The following is a 20378-nucleotide window of genomic DNA, read 5'->3' as shown; positions in this document are numbered from 1 at the left end:
AGCCTGATACAACCTGTGTCACTGGCTTAATCATTCAAAAATTAGACAAATTTTGTATAAAATAATATAGAAACTAGGGTTGTCCCGATACTAGTATCGGTATCGGCACCGATACCAAGCATTTGCCCAAGTACTTGTACTCGGGCAAATGCTCCCGATGCTTCCCCCGATACCTGGACAGTCAGCTGTGATCGGCGTGGGGGAGTTACAAGTTTCTCCCCCCGCAGCTTTCAGCTGCTTTAGTGACATACAGCGGTGATCGGTGCTTGTAACTCCCTCACACGCGATCACCGCTGACTGTCACTGCATCCTCCTCCATGCCCCCCTCCGTTCCTCTGTCCCCCTCCGCTGTCCCCTCTGTTCCCCTCTCCTTCTCTGTCACCTCTGTTCTACTATGCCTCTCCACTGTCCCCTCCGTTCTACTATGCCTCTCCGCTGTCCCCTCCATTCCGCCGTTCCCCTCTCCTTCTCTGTCACCTCCGTTCTACTATGCCTCTCCGCTGTCCCCCTCTGTTCTACTATGCCTCGCCGCTGTCCCCTCCATTCAGCCATTCTGCTGTCCTCCTCCTTCCTTTGTGAATAGCCGCTGTCTTCTCTCCATTCATTCTCAGTGCAGCTGAGGCTGCAGAGAAAGGGACTGGGGAATCTCTATCCTCAGTCTATTTCTCTGTCTCAAGGGGGAGATATCAGAGGTCTGTTAAGACCCCTGATATCTCACCAAAACCCCCCAACAGGGCTGATTAAAAAAAAAACCCAAAAAAATATTGCAATAAACAATACAAAAAAATTATTTTAAAAAATAAAAATTGTAAATAAAAAAATAACACACACTAACACACAGACACCGTTTACCCCCCCCCCCCCCCCCCTCCGAAAAAAAAGAAAGCATTGTTAAAAAAAAAAAATGTCACATGACATTAAAAAAAAAAGTATCAGTAATCGGTATCGGCGAGTACTTGAAAAAAAATATCGGTACTTGTACTCGGTCCTAAAAAAGTGGTATCGGGACAACCCTAATAGAAACTATTCTTAAGACTTATAATAGGTATTTTAAACCTTAAACACATAGAAGAAAACTAAAACAAATTTTAAAAAATATGAATATATAGAAAAACATATATATTTCCCTCTGATTGTAATATATCTAAAATTAGGAAAGAGATACATATTCGATTTTGGATTGTTTTAAAAATGTATTAGCATGTTAGTAAATCAAGATAAGAGGGGATCTCGTAAATAAAAGAGGGATATTTCATGCAACACGAGCTCAATTATTATCTATGAAGCAGTTTGTATCCCACTCAATATTCAAGCCCCAGGGGCTGTAACACTGGATGTCATATATCCATTACATCTCACGACGTGAAATATGTCTTTTAAGGTTGTCACCGCTCCAGTGTGGAACATATTTTTTTATAGCTATGACTTGGAGAAGTGAACTATTTTGGTTATGACATAGACGAAAATGTTTGGACACGCTATGGCCAATGAATCCTCTTTTAATATTGCCTATGTGTTCGCCTATTCTGATGTTAAGGGCCCTAGTGATCCTGCCTACATACAGTAACCCACATGGGCAGGCCAGTAGGTACACAACCCCTACAGTTCCACAAGTAATACATTCTTGTATATTGAATGATTTTGTTGTAATATTAGTAGGGCTGAAACAACTAATCGATTAATCGACAACGTATCAATTATGAAAAAAAACGATTACTATTTTTATAATTGATTAATCGGCCAGTAACATAATGGGGTTAAAAAAAATTAAATTGAGCCTTTTATAGTACAAAAAGAGCAAATAATCGCTACTGTAAATGTTACTTTCACAGGTCTACAGTAAAAAAATGAACCCCTTACAGTAGTGATTATTTGCTTTTTTTTGTACTAAAAAGGGCTAATTTTAGTTTTGTTTTTTTTTTTAACCCCATTATGTTACTAAACATCTTAGACCTGGTTCACATCTATGTATTTTTTGGTGCTTTTTGCAGAAACGCTCTACAGTTCATTTACATGGTTTCCTACGGGACACGCTCACATCTATGCTTTTTTTCAGCCGCTGCGCATTTGGAAAGGGTCAGTGACTTTTTTTAATGCAAAACGGTGCTTTTTCGGTTCAATAAACTTCAATGGAGAAGCTGCAGAAAAGCATGAAATGGATTTTTGCAGCAATTTGTGTTTTTTAATCTGCCCAACAACAAATTGGCCAAAAAAATGCAAATTGCAGCAAAATCACATGTGCAAAAATCAAAACGCACAGCAAAGAGCACTGCAGAAACAGATCAAAAGCAAACTGCATAGATGTGTACTGAGCCTTATGCGGGCCACTTGGATCAATTTTCAGAAGAGAATATTCAGACGAAAAATCTTTGTACATTCGCTGAATGAAAAAATGTTGTTTGAAATTTTCACTTGTTTTTATCATTGTAGTTTTAAAATGAACGAAAACCACATACACCGTCTGAAAATTCCTTTGACCAAGAAGTTTTCTATCATTTCCAAATTGTCACCATTGAAAATGAATGTTTGACCCCACTAACGATTAGAAAATCGAACGAACGTTCTTAAAATGCCATTTTTTTTTTTAGAAGGAAGACATTGTTTGTTTTTTGGATAAAAAAAGAAAATGATCTGAGTCTGATGATATTTACCAGATTCACCCTTTTAATAGTATATATCCTCTAATAGCATATACATTATATCTCTCCTCTAATATTATATGCAGTATATCTCTTCTGTCTGTTATTCTCAGAGTGGATTAGATATTTTGCTCCCTAACCATATAGTTATTCATATTTACCACTGCATAGAGATATTTAAGAATAAATTGCCTTTTTTTTAAACTTTACATATTAACTAAATTATACACAACACTTTATTTTTTTATCAGCTTATCAACCGATTAATTGATACAATAATCGGCCAACTAATCGATAATGAAAATAATCCTTAGTTGCAGCCCTAAATATTGGATTTGAAAGATGTGGTTCTAATGGTTTCTGAAGTCTTACACACTTTACATCTTTTACAGGGAAAGAAACCTTTCAGGTTTCCAAACATGTACACTTTTGGGGGTAAGTCTATTGCACTGGGTGCCAATTTATCTTTTAGGGTATAAAAGAGGCGGCAGTAGACAACAAATTGGCACATTCCACCGTCTGCAAGGGTAGGGTGATAAGACCTGTATGAAACCCCTCAGAAAAGCCTTCAACCAGAAACTGCCTCAGAGTCGGGGAAGGGTGGTGCAACAACCAAAAAACTAGCCTGGGGATATTAACTCGGCTCAGTCATGAGGAACTGGGTGCCTTGATGGGACAGGCAGACTTGGGGTGTGCCCTGAAACAGTTGGCACAAATGTGGAGGAGTCTGCACTGATTGTAATTGCAGACCGTGTAGTTAAAATTGTTACACAGCTGAGCCTTTCCTAACAAATGGATGGTCCTGCCCAGTTTATCAAACTGAAGCCACCGGATGGTGCAGGTTAGGACACCAATTGGCGTAATGGATATATGACCACCAATTAAACTGTGCCCAAGTGGCAGCGAAAAAGATCGGTGATAAATCATAGAAGGTGGAACCACCATATTTGTGGGGCAGATCTACCACCTTGTGGAGATAAAGGTCCATCTCCTCCCTTCTACCGGGACTGACAGCACAAATAACATCCCTGTAGATAGCGAAAGCAAGGACGAATTCAGCAATGCTCAACTTGCGATTAAGCCTCGGATCACGAGTTTTGAGGACCACCGAGACTTCCCCACAAGCATAAGCCTTGTTCTCCACGACGTCCTGTGACGCAATGAGCAATAACGCCCAATTGACATCCTTTCCCAAAATATCCTTTTTAAGGTTAGCAGGGATAAAATAGGCAGGAGAAACAGATGGTAATATGGTCAAAGGAGATGGAACAGCCAGAGGTAGCAGCACACTGGTGTTACCTAAGGTGGACCCAGATGGCCCAGGATCTGCGGAAGTTGTTGCAGCTACCATGCTGGCTGGGCAGGCCTCCATAACATCCATCCTGTCCTGTAACTGCTGGACAGAAGTGGAGAGTGTGTTTAACACAGCGTGGATCTGAGTCAATGAAGTAATCAAAGACACGTGCTCCGCACTGGTGGAAGGCTGTGGCTGAGATGGGTTAGAACAAAGGAGTCTGAACAACCCCGCTTTCCTGCCTTGGCTAGGAATGGAATGCCCCTGCGTCGGAGCTCAGCAATAAGTTTAGGGATAGTCCAGTTCCTTAGGGATGAAGTGCTTCCATGCTCTGAGCCCCTGACTGGAGTGGGAGGAATAAACGCAAATTCGTCACTCTCCGACACATGTGACATGTTCCAATCTGTGGAAAAAACAACTGGATATAGTCAGCCCAAACCACCAACCATGCCCTGTGCTTCAACTGTCCCTAACCATGAGTGGTGCTGAAGAAAAATACAAACAGCACATAAGTAACACTAATGACCGTGACCCCCTACGTGAGTGTGGTGTGAGCCCGAGTAACCTGTTGCGCAGAGACAGGCAATTAAAAATGAACACTCAGGGCTAGATACTTACAGACCGTGGTAGGCAGGAATAGGAATGTACGTGACGTGTAATGTATGATGTACAGGCGAGAAGATTGCAAATGTTACAACGGTTAAAAACGAAACCTCAGCCCGTACAGAACTGTAGACGTGACAGATCCTGGTATGTGACGACCCTAGCTATGACCCCTGGACGAAAGACACACAACACACCTTGCCGTTCCTGAATTAAAGTAAAGAATCCACCTGTAACAACACCATGACGCATGTACTGAACACAATGAAGAAAAATACAAGCTGACGAGTATGTAGGAGAGGAGGGGGGATTATATGCCCCTGACTCCTCCTACAAACCGAAGCTAGCCAATCGCCAGCCTTTTAACTTGTTTGTTGTGGTGTTTTTTATTTCTTCTTTCTTCTTTTTTTCTTTCAATTAGTTTTGTGGGTGGTGGTGGTTTGGGGAAAGTGCAATATCTTTTATATCTTATTTCTATATGTATTTGTGCACCAAAAAAAAAAAAAACAGTCTCTTTGCCCTGGTTCACATTGATGCTACTTTGTAATCACGCTACTTCACTTGAAGTAGCGCAATTTCAAAGTAGCAAGGTCAGTGCGATTTCAGGTGCTACTTGATAGACATCTGTGTGGCTTCGTACAGATTTCTATTGAAGTCACACCTGAAATCGGCAAAAGTAGTGCAGGAACTACTTTTGCAAATCGGTGCGGCGCTGCAAAATTGGTGTCGCTTCGATTGGAACAGTGCCATTGCTGCCAATAGTCGCTCCAATGTAAACCTAGGCTTCAGCACACCTGCAAGTAAGTGATAAAGGTGAAATCTATATATCTATATCTATATAAATATAAGGCTGTGGAGAATTGCAGGTAATGAATTCAGCTGGTGGATAGGCAGTGTTGTGTCAGCTCTGGTTCACATTGGTGCGATTTGTATTGATATTGGTGCAGTAACCTGCACTGATGTCTCTGATATTCCCCCCCACAGTCGGGACGGACATGTAGGAATGAAATCGTGTGAGTTTAGCTGAACGATTTCCTCCCACTGTCAGTGTGAACCAGGGCTCAAACTGGGCCTTTTGTCTTTGTAATTCACCTGCTGCTATCCCAGGGACACCATTTCTTATCAAACTCCCTTAAGTTTACCTAAAAATATCATTATATGTAGAAATACAGATTTGCATATCTGCAAATAAACTAAATTAAAAATTCTAATTGTGGTTGCGTTTAAATATTTGCAGCTGCAATCAAAAGAGCGTGGTTTCACCTTCTGACCCAGAAATAAGTCATTGTATGCACCTGGAAGTGCTGGTTGGGATCTCCATCTAGGTGGACATGGCGAGGTCCCTCTTTAGCAAAGATGAGGTGCTGCTGATTTGCCGGGTAAGTGTAGGATATGTACTTAGTAAATGTGGGGTGAATGTGGTAGTTAGATTTGGGGTGGGTGGGGTTCATTAATTTCATAGTTGCCAACATTGCAAAAAATTTTTTAGGGACACTTTTTTGGCTCTAGGCGGAATCTTGTTATAATTAGGGGGCGGGGCATGCATTCGTGGGTGTGGCACAGGAAAACAGAAAAAATGCGGCGCACGAAGAGTGCTGCGGCAAAAAATGGGCGTGGTTTACGTGAAATAGTGGGCGTGTCTTAAATGGGCGTAGCTCAAAGGGGGTGTGGTTAGAGTCTGAGATGAATGAGGGATGGAGAGGAATGGAGGGACAGCAGGCCCAGATCCTACACAACAATAGAAATATGTGTATTCTAGAAAGTTTAACAATCAGCAGATAAAGATACTCCAAACACCTGGTGTTAGCACTTCAATCATCCCGGCACCATGGTTGTTATGGTGTCAGGATGATTGAAGCACATTATTTCTATTATTACATTGTAATATAGAATGAAATTATTCAACTCACCATAATGCCGAATCAGTGGGATCCCTGAGCGTGTCACTAGCCGTCCATCCTTGCATCAGGAGTCCCCAGCGAAACCCCCCTCGCATCAGGAGTCCCCAGCGAAGCCCCCCCTCGCATCAGGAGACCCAAGCGGAGCCCCCCCTCGCATCAGGAGTCCCCAGCGGAGCCCCCCCTTGCATCAGGAGTCCCCAGCGGAGCCCCCCCTTGCATCAGGAGTCCCCAGCGGAGCCCCCCCTTGCATCAGGAGTCCCCAGCGGAGCCCCCCCTTGCATCAGGAGTCCCCAGCGGAGCCCCCCTCGCATCAGGAGTCCCCAGCGGAGCCCCCCTTGCATCAGGAGTCCCCCTCGCATCAGGAGTCCCCAGCGGAGCCCCCCCTCGCATCAGGAGTCTCCAGCGGAGCCCCCCCTCGCATCAGGAGTCTCAAGCGGAGCCCCCCCTCTCATCAGGAGTCCCCAGCGGAGCCCCCCCTCGCATCAGGAGTCCCCAGCGGAGCCCCCCCTCGCATCAGGAGTCTCCAGCGGAGCCCCCCTCGCATCAGGAGTCTCAAGCGGAGCCCCCCCTCTCATCAGGAGTCCCCAGCGGAGCCCCCCCTCGCATCAGGAGTCCCCAGCGGAGCCCCCCCTCGCATCAGGAGTCCCCAGCGGAGCCCCCCTCGCATCAGGAGTCCCCAGCGGAGCCCCCCCTCGCATCAGGAGTCCCCAGCGGAGCCCCCCTCGCATCAGGAGTCCCCAGCGGAGCCCCCCTCGCATCAGGAGTCCCCAGCGGAGCCCCCCCTCGCATCAGGAGTCCCCAGCGGAGCCCCCCCTCGCATCAGGAGTCCCCAGCAGAGCCCCCCCTCGCATCAGGAGTCTCAAGCGGAGCCCCCCTCGCAACAGGAGTCCCCAGCGGAGCCCCCCCTCGCATCAGGAGTCTCAAGCGGAGCCCCCCTCGCAACAGGAGTCCCAAGCGGAGCCCTCCTCGCATCAGGAGTCCCAAGCGGAGCCCTCCTCGCATCAGGAGTCCCCAGCGGAGCCCCCCTCGCATCAGGAGTCCCCAGCGGAGCCCCCCTCGCATCAGGAGTCCCCAGCGGAGCCCCCCATCTCATCAGGAGTCACCAGCGGAGCCCCCCCTCGCATCAGGAGTCCCCAGCGGAGCCCCTCCCTCGCATCAGGAGTCCCCAGCGGAGCCCCCCCTCGCATCAGGAGTCCCCAGCGGAGCCCCCCCTCGCATCAGGAGTCCCCAGCGGAGCCCCCCCTCGCATCAGGAGTCCCCAGCGGAGCCCCCCCTCGCATCAGGAGTCCCCAGCGGAGCCCCCCCTCGCATCAGGAGTCCCCAGCGGAGCCCCCCCTCGCATCAGGAGTCTCAAGCGGAGCCCCCCTCGCAACAGGAGTCCCAAGCGGAGCCCCCCCCTCGCATCAGGAGTCTCAAGCGGAGCCCCCCTCACAACAGGAGTCCCCAGCGGAGTCCCCCCTCGCATCAGGAGTCTCAAGCGGAGCCCCCCTCGCAACAGGAGTCCCCAGCAGAGCCCCCCCTGGCATCAGGAGTCTCAAGCGGAGCCCCCTCGCAACAGGAGTCCCCAGCGGAGTCCCCCCTCGCATCAGGAGTCTCAAGCGGAGCCCCCCTCGCAACAGGAGTCCCAATCGGAGCCCCCCCTCGCATCAGGAGTCTCAAGCGGAGCCCCCCCTCGCATCAGGAGTCCCCAGCGATGCCCCCCCTCGCATCAGTCCCCAACGGAGCCCCCCCTCGCATCAGTCCCCAGCGGAGCCCCCCCTTGCATCAGGAGTCCCCAGCGGAGCCCCCCCTCGCATCAGGAGTCCCCAGCGGAGCCCCCCCTCGCATCAGGAGTCCCCAGCGAAGCCCCCCCTCGCATCAGTCCCCAACGGAGCCCCCCCTCGCATCAGTCCCCAGCGGAGCCCCCCCTTGCATCAGGAGTCCCCAGCGGAGCCCCCCCTCGCATCAGGAGTCCCCAGCGGAGCCCCCCCTCGCATCAGGAGTCCCCAGCGGAGCCCCCCCTCGCATCAGGAGTCCCCAGCGGAGTCCCCCCTCGCATCAGGAGTCCCCAGCAGAGCCCCCCCTCGCATCAGGAGTCTCAAGCGGAGCCCCCCTCGCAACAGGAGTCCCCAGCGGAGCCCCCCCTCGCATCAGGAGTCCCCAGCAGAGCCCCCCCTCGCATCAGGAGTCTCAAGCGGAGCCCCCCTCGCAACAGGAGTCCCCAGCGGAGCCCCCCCTTGCATCAGGAGTCCCCAGCGGAGCCCCCCTCGCATCAGGAGTCCCCAGCGGAGCCCCCCTCGCATCAGGAGTCTCAAGCGGAGCCCCCCCTCGCATCAGGAGTCCCCAGCGGAGTCGTCCCTCGCATCAGGAGTCCCCAGCGGAGTCGTCCCTCGCATCAGGAGTCCCCAGCGGAGCCGTCCCTCGCATCAGGAGTCCCCAGCGGAGCCGTCCCTCGCATCAGGAGTCCCCAGCGGAGCCGTCCCTCGCATCAGGAGTCCCCAGCGGAGCCGTCCCTCGCATCAGGAGTCCCCAGCGGAGCCGTCCCTCGCATCAGGAGTCCCCAGCGGAGCCCCCCCTCGCATCAGGAGTCCCCAGCGGAGTCCCCCCTCGCATCAGGAGTCTCAAGCGGAGCCCCCCCTCGCATCAGGAGTCCCCAGAGGAGCCCCCCCTCGCATCAGGAGTCCCCAGCGGAGTCCCCCCTCGCATCAGGAGTCTCAAGCAGAGCCCCCCCTCGCATCAGGAGTCCCCAGCGGAGTCGTCCCTCGCATCAGGAGTCCCCAGCGGAGCCGTCCCTCGCATCAGGAGTCCCCAGCGGAGCCGTCCCTCGCATCAGGAGTCCCCAGCGGAGCCGTCCCTCGCATCAGGAGTCCCCAGCGGAGTTGTCCCTCGCATCAGGAGTCCCCAGCGGAGCCCCCCTCGCATCAGGAGTCCCCAGCGGAGCCCCCCCTCGCATCAGGAGTCCCCAGCGGAGCCCCCCCTCGCATCAGGAGTCCCCAGCGGAGCCCCCCCTCGCATCAGGAGTCCCCAGCGGAGCCCCCCCTCGCATCAGGAGTCCCCAGCGGAGCCCCCCCTCGCATCAGGAGTCCCCAGCGGAGTCCCCCCTCGCATCAGGAGTCTCAAGCGGAGCCCCCCCTCGCATCAGGAGTCCCCAGCGGAGTCGTCCCTCGCATCAGGAGTCCCCAGCGGAGTCGTCCCTCGCATCAGGAGTCCCCAACGGAGTCGTCCCTCGCATCAGGAGTCCCCAGCGGAGCCGTCCCTCGCATCAGGAGTCCCCAGCGGAGCCGTCCCTCGCATCAGGAGTCCCCAGTGGAGCCGTCCCTCGCATCAGGAGTCCCCAGCGGAGCCGTCCCTCGCATCAGGAGTCCCCAGCGGAGCCCCCCCTCGCATCAGGAGTCCCCAGCGGAGTCCCCCCTCGCATCAGGAGTCTCAAGCGGAGCCCCCCCTCGCATCAGGAGTCCCCAGAGGAGCCCCCCCTCGCATCAGGAGTCCCCAGCGGAGTCCCCCCTTGCATCAGGAGTCTCAAGCAGAGCTCCCCCTCGCATCAGGAGTCCCCAGCGGAGTCGTCCCTCGCATCAGGAGTCCCCAGCGGAGCCGTCCCTCGCATCAGGAGTCCCCAGCGGAGTTGTCCCTCGCATCAGGAGTCCCCAGCGGAGCCCCCCTCGCATCAGGAGTCCCCAGCGGAGCCCCCCCTCGCATCAGGAGTCCCCAGCGGAGCCCCCCCTCGCATCAGGAGTCCCCAGCGGAGCCCCCCCTCGCATCAGGAGTCCCCAGCGGAGCCCCCCCTCGCATCAGGAGTCCCCAGCGGAGCCCCCCCTCGCATCAGGAGTCCCCAGCGGAGTCCCCCCTCGCATCAGGAGTCTCAAGCGGAGCCCCCCCTCGCATCAGGAGTCTCAAGCGGAGCCCCCCCTCGCATCAGGAGTCTCAAGCGGAGCCCCCCCTCGCATCAGGAGTCCCCAGCGGAGTCGTCCCTCGCATCAGGAGTCCCCAGCGGAGTCGTCCCTCGCATCAGGAGTCCCCAGCGGAGCCGTCCCTCGCATCAGGAGTCCCCAGCGGAGCCGTCCCTCGCATCAGGAGTCCCCAGCGGAGCCGTCCCTCGCATCAGGAGTCCCCAGCGGAGCCGTCCCTCGCATCAGGAGTCCCCAGCGGAGCCTGGGGACTCATTACATCTCTAATAATACACAGCGCCCATTATCCTTCTACAAGCATTACTTAGGGCTGAGCACCAAGTGCTGAGCACCAAGTTCACTGCACAGACAAATCCGTCCCGCTCTCCCGCAGATAATCAGTGAGACTATCAGCACTGTGCCCACAGCTCTATGTCTGTACATACCGCTCTGCCCTACCAGTGCCAGCTCACTTGCCCGGTGGTGCTCGTCATGTCTCACGTTGTACTCCGACACTGCGCCTGGACTCTGCCAGAATTTGTCCTCCCACTAGATGAGGCGCTATTCAGTGGCAGTCTCCGTGTGAGTGCGCCCCCTGCCGCATGGAAGGACCAGAGCAGAAGATAATGCGCAGCATGGCGCTTCCTAGAATAACATCTGGCCCGAGGGGGTAGGCGGGGCTAGGCGGAGCAGGGCGGAGGGTGGGCGGCAACGCAGGAGCTCTGGCTAGCCCCCCAACCGTCTTCCCGGTTTTCTTAAAAATGGCGGCCGCGGACCTCTAGCGGCGGCGGCAGCGGAGAAAATTTGTGAGGAACATTTCCCGGGAAACAAATAAATCGGGAATAGAGTCTAAATCCCGGGATTGTCCCGGGAAATCTGGGACAGTTGGTAACTATGTAACTTGTTTGGTATCACCACACATTTGCTTCCGTCCCATGTGCACATATCACTTCCTGTATTTGTTCTGCTGATGTAAATCAGTAAGGACTATGCAAGTATAAATGAGAGCTCCTTTCTGTTAAAATATATATGACTTGTTTCACAATTTTCCAGCAAATTTGGACCTCTGAGTTGCATGACAAGTTGTACCCCATGATTCTCAATGAGAACAACTCATATCTGTTCTACTTTAAGTCACACCAACTTCAAATTAGTCCCTGTACTACTTTGGTGTGACTTTAGGTACATAGGGTACAATATTACACAGGTGTTCCCAGAAGTTGGCAGCAAATTAGTGTGACTTTCAGGTCGCAGCAGTGTGAATGAGATTCAAGGATAACACCTTTGAATTTGGCTCTATTGTCACTTGTGCATCCTGAAAGTGTGGCAAATTCGTCCCTGCACTACCTTGGTTTGACTTTGATGTGATTTGAGGTCCATACACCACAAGCATAGGCGCGCACACGGGGTGTGCCGGGTGTGCCTGGGCACACCCTAATCACCCCGTGCTGTGTCCAGAAATTTGCCCCATGCTGCATCCAAGAGAGTGTGTGGCCCGCGCTGCATGTGAAACAGTTTCATAGGCAGCAGAGTGTGAGAATTGCCAGAGCTGTTCGGTGTATGAAACTGTCAGATAATGGCACTGCATGCAGGGAGAGACACCAGCTGTCAAAATGTCGGGGTGATGTCGGGGGTGGGCGGGACCGAACGGCCATCAAACACCAGCCAATGGGATGGGGTCTGGGCGGGCCACTACATTTATGTGGCCCCGCTCCCTCTCTGAAGCAGCTCAAACATTGGCTTGTGTTTATAGCGCTTGGTCCCGCCCACTCCCGACATCGCGGCTGAGTTGTAAGTCATCACAACTCAGCCGCGATGTCGGGGGTGGGCGGGATCAAGCGCCCACACCAGCCAATGATTGGGCTGCTTCAGAGAGGGGGCGGAGCCAGAGAAATGTAGCGGCCCGCCCAGACCCATCCTATTGGCTGGTGTTTGGTAACTGTTCAGTCCCGCCCACCACCAACATCACCGCTGACTTTTAACAGCTGGTGTCTCTCCCTGCATGCAGTGTCATTATCTGACAGTTTCATACACCGAACAGCTCTGGCAATTCTCACCATCTCCTGAATGTGAAACTCCCCCTCTCTCCTATCTGTGCCACCCAATGCTGCCTATCAGTGCCAACCAATGCTGCCAATCAGTGCCAACCAATGCTGTCTATCAGTGCCAACCAATGCTGCCAATCAGTGCCAACCAATGATGCCAATCAGTGCCAACCAATGCTGCCTATCAGTGCCAGTGCTGCTTATCAGTGCCAACCAATGCTGCCTATCAGTGCCAGTGCTGCTTATCAGTGCCAACCAATGCTGCCTATCTGTGCCAGTGCTGCTTATCAGTGCCAACCAATTCTGCCTATTAGTGCCAACCAGTGCTGCCTATTAGTGCCAACCAGTGCTGCCTATCAGTGCAAACCAGTGCTGCTTATCAGCGCCAACCAATGCTGCCTATCAGTGCTGCCTATCAGTGCCCATAAGTGCTGCCCATCAGTGCTGCATATCAGTGCCCATCAGTGCTGCCTATCAGTGCCAATCAGTGCTGACAATTAGTGCCCATCAGTGCTGCCAGTCAGTGAGCCATCAGTGCTGCCAATCAGTGCTAACCAATGCTGCCTATCAGTGCCAACGAATGCTGCCAATCAGTGCCAACAAATGCTGCCTATCAGTGCCAACCAGTACTGCCTATCCATGCCAGTGCTGCTTATCAGTGCCAACCAATTTTGCCTATCAGTGCCAACCATTGCAAACCAGTGCTGCCTATCAGTGCAAACCAGTGCTGCTTATCAGTGCCAACCAATGCTGCCTATCAGTGCCAGTGCTGCTTATCAGTGCCAACCAATGCTGCCTATCAGTGCCAACCAGTACTGCCTATCTGTGCCAGTGCTGCTTATCAGTGCCAACCAATTCTGCCTATCAGTGCCAACCAGTGCTGCCTATCAGTGCCAACCAATGCTGCCTATCCGTGCCAACCAATGCTGCCTATCAGTGCTGCATATCAGTGTCCATCGGTGCTGCCTATCAGTGCCAATCAGTGCTGACAATTAGTGCCCATCAGTGCCACCTACCAGTGCCCATCAGTGCTGCCAATCAGTGCCCATCAGTGCTGCCAATCAGTGCTGCGAATCAGAGCCTATCAGTGCCCATAAGTGCTACCAATAAGAGCCCATCAGTGATGCATATAAGTGCCCATCAGTGCCACCAATCAGTGCTGCCTATCAGTGCCACCTATCAGTGCACATCAGTGCTACCAATTAGTGCCCATCAACGCTGCCAATCAGTGCAACCTATTAGTGCCCATCAGTGCTGCCTTAGCAGGGATGGTGGAAACCCCTCTAGAGATAATTGCAATACAAATTACCTTCGAGTGCAACAACTTTTTAGTTGGGAGGTTCCCACCATTATAGCACTTTGGATTTTTTATTTTTTAGATCGTTACACTTAATTGTATATGTTTTAGTTACAGTTATAATGTGAATTATTGCACTTGAAGTTAATTTCCCACCACCCCTGCTAAGTCCATGTCTTTATGGACCTTGCTTTGTGCTCTGGTGCGCAATCATGTTGGAAGGGGTCATCCCCAAACTGTTCCCTCAAAGTTGAGAGCATGAAATTGTCCAAAATGTCTTGGTATGCTGACGCCTTAAGAGTTCCCTTTACTGGAACTAAGGGGCCAAGCCCAATCCCCGAAAAACAACCCCACACCATAATCCCCCCCTCCATCAAATGATTTGGACCAGTGCACAAAGCAAGTTCCATAAAGACATGGATGAGCGAGTTTGTGGTGGAGAAACTTGACTGACCTGCACAGAGTCCTGACCTCAACCCGATAGAACACCTTTGGGATGAATTCGAGTGGAGACTGTGAGCCAGGCCTTCTCATCCAACATCAGCGCCTGACCTCACAAATGCCCTTCTGGAAGAATGATCAAACATTCCCATAGACACCCTCCTAAACCTTGTGGACGACCTTCCTAGAAGAGTTGAAGCTTTTATAGCTGCAAAGGGCGGAGCCAACTCAATATTGAACCCTACGGACTAAGACGGCATTAAAGTTCATGTGCGTGTAAAGGCAGGCGTCCCAATACTTTTGACTATATATATATATATATATATATATATATATATATATATATATATATATATATATGTGTGTGCTTGAGCTTTCGGGTGCACACCCTAATGCAATAGGCTGCGCACGCCTATGACCACAAGATTACACAGACATTGCTTCAAGTCATGACAAAGCTGTGCATTTTTAAGGTCGCACAAGTGCAAGTGGGGCCTTATTCAAAGGTGTTATCAATGAATCTCATTAGGTTACTTTCACACTTCGGTGACTTTTCATGCAGCTTTGGACCTCAGAGTCACATGAAAGTTGTCCCCCATGATTTCCATTCATATCTATGCAACTTCACCCATCTTCACATAGCTCCGAATTGACATGTCAAATTGCAGGCCAAATCGGCGCCTATTGACGGCAGTGGAACTGTCCGAATTGGTGCGACGCCACATAGATTCCCAAAAGTAGTTCCTGCACTACTTTGGGCGACTTCAGGGGGCAATTTCTTACCTCCTAACTTTTTGAGATAAGTATAAGGGACACCTATCAGCAAAAGTATGTAGGCATAGGCAGGGGCGTCGCTAGGGGGTGGCTTTTGGGGCTATAGCCCTGAATCTGGGGCCAATAGCCCCGAGTCTCTGCAGGGGTCCCCAAGGGGAGGGGAGGCTCTCTAGGGACCCTAATGCAAGGGAGAGGCTCTCTGGGGACCCTAATGTAAGGGGGGCTCTCTGAGAACCCTGATGTAGGTGGGGGCCCTCTGGGTACCCTGATGAAAGGAGGAGGCTCTCTGGGGACCCTGATGTAAGGGGACTCTCTGGGGATATATATACACACACACACACACGTATATTACTGTATATACATGTGTATGCTCGCCCAAGCGTATGACTTTCTTTACTTTCTTTACTACGCTGCTATGGGCTCTAGCCCCAGATCTTTTGTAGACCTAGCAACGCCCCTGGGCATAGGACAGACCTCCTAAAACACATTCTTAAAGGAGAATTATTCCAAAAATAAAAACATTAGTTAAACCTCCAAGTGCTTTTTTTTACCAATAATATTCCTTTATATTGGCTTTGGAAATTTACAAACAAAGCAACTTAGAAATCAGATGAAAGGTTTAGCTCTGGGAAACCCTTTTTGAAAGATAAAAAGTGCATTTTATATACAACTATATAGATCAGAACAAAATGAGGGACAAATGAGGAGGACAGAGGGACTTTGTTCCAAATCAGGGGAAGTTGGGACCTGTGTGGTTTCACTAGAAATCTGTGCAGGAAAGTGCACTGATGTCTCTGAAATCACTCACAAAGTCGGGCTGAGTCACACTTGTGCGACTTTGGACATCAGAGTCACATGACAAGTCATACCCCATGATTTTCAATGTGTACCATTCATATCATATCAACTTCACGTCACACCGACTTCAAAGTAGTCCCTGTACTACTTTGGTCCGACTTTGATGCGAGTTGAGGTCCATAGAATTCAAGTTTACACAGGCATTCCCTGGAATCGCAGCAAAATTGCAGACGGAAAATCACAGGGAAATTGCACGCCTTTCCCTGCAACTCCTGCATCCATAGACCTCAAGATTACACAGGCATTGCTTAAAGTCGCATCAAAATCGTGCAACTTTCAGGTCACGCAAGTGTGAAAGGGGCCTAAGTCACTGTGCTGAGTACTATTATACCGAGAATATAAAGTAGACCCACCATCAAATGTATGTTCTCAATATAATTGTGCTCAAATGGCTAAAAATCACACAGATGGTATCACCTACTGAAAGCTTGCATTAGACTCAGCAGCATATGCTGAAAAGAGGTGAATGCCTATTAGCCAATGCCACATCGGCATGAGCATGGTTGTTACTATAATATTAATGTCTGAAATGCAAAACATTATTGTATAGAATCAAACATTAGTAAATGTATTTTCTGCACCACCGATTACCCGCTAATAAAAAAAGCCTCTCTTCTGTGGCGGTCTTCCTCCGCTGTGTTGTCACCCGCTGTGTGGAGTCTCTTACATAGCCATGGAGCAGACTCTCCGGGTGACGTTATCGGATGGCCACAGAAGACCGCCACAAAAGACTGTGCCCAGGGACTGTGACATCATATGGGGGCGGGGTCTCCGCCTATATAAGTCACAACGCAGCCCTCAGAGACCAGTCCAGCCGGAGAGAGCGTCGTGTCAACATCTGGGGGAAGAGAAGAGAAGAGAACAGAACAGAACAGAACAGAACACAATAAGCCAAGAAGCCCAGAAGTCCGGACCTCCGCTGGCAATAGAGCTACCTGAAGACAGCGGAGGGGCCAGCCGAAGACCTGGGACACCGGGAGAAGAGGCCGGAGAGCGGAGAAGAACCAACCGGACGCCGGGAGAAGATGAACCGGAGGGACCCCCGAAGACGGAAGAAGACCCCCCCCCCCCGGAGCTGTTTAATAAATTATTTTAAAAACCTGTGTTGTGTTTTATTATTGACACTTTTTACCTAGGTGAATGGGTAGGGGTACCATGTACCCCATACTCATTCACATAGGGTGGGGGGGCCGGGATCTGGGGGCCCTCTTATTATAGGGGGCTCCCGGATTCCGATAAGCCCCCCCGCCCGCAGACCCCGACAACCAACGGCCAGGGTTGTCGGGAAGAGGACCTTGTCCTCATCAACATGGGGACAAGGTGCTTTGTGGTGGGGGGGCACCGCAAGGCGCCCCCTCCCCCAAAGCACCCCCCCATGTTGAGGGCATGCGGCCAGGTACGGTTCAGGAGGGGGGGGCGCTCGTTCGTCCCCACCCCCTTTCCTGACCGGCCGGGCTGCGTGCTCGGATCGGGGTCTGGTATGGATTTTGGGGGGGACCCCCACGCCGTTTTTTTTTAAATAAAAATAAAAACATGAAAAAAAAAAAAACATACAACAAATAGGTAACCTAAATGTTTAATACATGTAACTTTACAGAATAGCAGACATTACTATGTAATAATCATTCATAACTGCATTTGTTAGCAAAAGAAGGAAGAAAACTAGGAATACTAATTGCAATATACATCAATAGATGTATATGAGGTAGAGCACATAAAAATGTTTCTTTCACATACATAGATCATGGTTACAGTGCAGCGCTATATAATAACTTAGTAGAAATTGGCACTTGCATATATGCGGAATCGCTAATTAGCGCTGATTTCAAATTTACTAACGCTTGTTCGCCACTAATAGCGCTCTTTTTCATTTTCACATTCGCCTGTTGAACTTTTAATTGGCTAAAATGGGCGCTATTATTTGCAATAGTGCCCAGTACTTCCTGGCGCTATAGTAAATGACCCCCACTGTATGCATCTTCAAAATTTACTAGATAGAAGGAAGATAGAAAGGCGGCACAGTGGTGTAGTGGGTAGCACTCTTGCCTAGCAGTAAAAAGGGTCGCTGGTTCGAATCTCAACCACAACACTACCTGCCTGGAGTTTGCATGTTCTCCCTGGGCCTGCGTGGATTTCCCCTGGGTACTCCAGTTTCCTCCCACACTCCAAAGACATGCTGATAGGTTAATTGGCTTCTGTCCAAATATTGGCCCTAGTATATGAATGGGGACCTTGGATTGAGGGTAGTAACTGATGTGAGTGTGCGATGTACAGGGTTAGGGACAATTGTAGACACGCACCCACACTCACTCAGGTTGAACTGGATGGACTGGTGTCTTTGTTCAACCTTACTAACTATGTAAGGTCAGGGGCGGGTGGATTTTCATGCATGGGCAGTGTATATAAAGCATAACACGCGTGCGTCGTACGTACAATCTGTGAGCGGAGGAAGGAGTAGTGGAAGCACCGATCGTGATAACGAAGGTACTATTTTAACTTGGGCCTATACTGCTTATAGATTGAGGCCTATATTGGGACAAGATTAGGAGAGTTTAGCCTAACATTAGTGTTTTTGTCTTGTGTTGTTTCTTGCAGAGAAATTTGATCTATTGAATGATCAGGACTTTATCCTCCAATTCATTGATATGTACAGGGAGCTGCCCCGTCTGTGGCAGGTAAACCACCCCTTTTATACCAATAAACCAAAGAGGAAGGCAGCGCTGGATCAATTGTTGGAATTAGTGAAGCTGCAGAACCCTACGGCAACCATCAACTATTTAAAGGCCACAATTGGTGGCATGAGGAGCACTTATAATAGGGAGCGCAAGAAAGTCCAGGATTCCCAGAGATCAGGAGCTGCAGCAGATGACATTTATGTACCCAGGCTGTGGTACTATGAGAGACTGCATTTTCTGGCAGACCAGAGGGAACCCAGGTCAGCACTCTCCAGTCTTCCTTCAATGCTTCCTTCCACCCCAGCTGAGGCTTCTGACGTCCAACCTGGGCCTTCCAGCCAGGAAGAAGTAGAGGAGCCCAGCTTGAGTCAGGTATAGCATTGTTCACATATTTCTTGTCAAAAAATTGATGTTAACTAAATGTTCTTATTGATCACTAATTTCTGATTAAGTGTTTTACATATCAATAGACGGTAGTGGCCACAAATAATTGGGACAAGAATGAAAAATGCTGGGCTCAGAATGATAGTCTTTTATATTTATCAACATTCAATTTGCAACAGTCATGAGCTGAAAATTGTGTGTGATTGATGAACCAAAAACTAAAACTATGTCCCTTTTTCATTTACAGGAAGACCTCAGCCAGGAGGTGGCGGGGGTAAGTGGCAGCCAGGAGGTGGCCGGGCCCAGTAGCCTGCCCAGGTCCCTCCCCTCCACCTTCAAAAAAAAGGCCCAGGAAGGGGAGGAACCTGGAGGAGGCAGCACTTGGGCTATTTCGGCAGGCTACTGCGGCCCTCAGAACCCCCCCAGTCTTTAAGAGGACATAGCCTGCATGGCAGCCTGCAAAATGCAGGAGGGCCAATGCCTCTTATTTGAGGAAGTGATCTTACAAGCCCTAAATAGGGGGTTGAGGGGCGAACTCACAAGCCAAAGCCAGGTTTGTGAGTTTGACCATCGTCCTCCTCCTCCTGCCACAACTCCAACGCCAGAGCCACAGCCTGGAAGCAAGCGTGGAAGGAAGACAAGAAAGTGATGGCCAGGGTTCAGTCTGGTCTGACAAAAGATGCAGGCTGTTGTAGAACCACCGCCTGGGGACATATATGTCATCTGCTGCTATTCCTGATCTCTCGGAGTCCTGAACCGGATTGTGCTCACTATTATATGGACTCCTCATGCTACCAATTTTGGCTGTAAAATAGTTGATGTGTGCCCTGGGGTACAAAGGCTTCGCCAATCTCAACAGTTTCTCCAGCGTTGCCTTTCTATTTATTTGGTTATAACCCATAATGAAATGGCTATTTTTATTTTCACAAATACTTGCCTATGTGTTTTACTTCAAAAAGGACAGTTTTGTTTGTGAGGCAGGTATATTTCAAAAATACAATGTCAGATTAACAAGGGACACCAACACCAACCAATCTCCTTGAGGTTAAAAAATACAAGTCAATAATGGTGTTGTGGTAACTTGACACACAAAAACGACAAAAAATATTATGGAGATCAGTAGAAAAAAAAATATACAAAAAAAACAGGAGATCTTGATAACCCCCCCCCCCCCTCCCAAAAAAAAAAAAAAAAAGTAGATCACTTTAAAAAAAAAAAAAAACACAGGAGATCTTCATAAAAAAACAAAAAAAAAGAAGAAGATCACTATAAAAATAAATTCTAAACATTATTAGAGAGACCTGACGAAAAAAATAAATATTATTCAGGAGATCGCGAGAAATAATAAAGAAATCAGTTTGTCAGAACTATTAATGTGAATATTAGCAGCAAAACAACTTCATTATTCCAGCATTATAAAGAAGAGAATGTGCTGCATTAACCTCTTGCCGACCGCCGCATGTACTTATATGTCAGCAGAATGGCATGGCTGCACAAATGGGCGTTGGCTTCCTTTCTGGACGGCAATTAATGTCAGGGAATTTCTAAGCTTCTCCCTATAAGCAAATAATTTCTTTGAGCTTAAAAGGACAAAAAACTCTCTT

At 49.9% G+C, this 20378-nt stretch overlaps 2 protein-coding genes across 2 annotated transcripts in view; one reads left to right on the top strand and one right to left on the bottom strand.

Annotated features, from left to right (window-relative positions):
• The window catches only part of CEP70 (centrosomal protein 70), a 280741-nt gene that overhangs the window by 142824 nt on the left and 117539 nt on the right, over positions 1-20378 (bottom strand). The window lies entirely within an intron of this gene.
• LOC141147328 (protein mono-ADP-ribosyltransferase PARP9-like) overlaps positions 5781-20378 on the top strand; it is a 127042-nt gene continuing 112444 nt past the window's right edge. Inside the window, exon 1 of the mRNA XM_073634549.1 lies at positions 5781-5915. The gene's annotated coding sequence lies outside the window, so the exon portion shown is untranslated. The remainder of the gene's footprint in view (positions 5916-20378) is intronic.

This window comes from Aquarana catesbeiana, linkage group LG06 (genome assembly GCF_042186555.1).
Source record: "Aquarana catesbeiana isolate 2022-GZ linkage group LG06, ASM4218655v1, whole genome shotgun sequence".
NCBI lineage: Eukaryota > Metazoa > Chordata > Amphibia > Anura > Ranidae > Aquarana > Aquarana catesbeiana.
The sequence above is the reverse complement of the archived record's forward strand: the minus strand, read 5'-3'. Positions and strand labels throughout refer to the sequence as shown.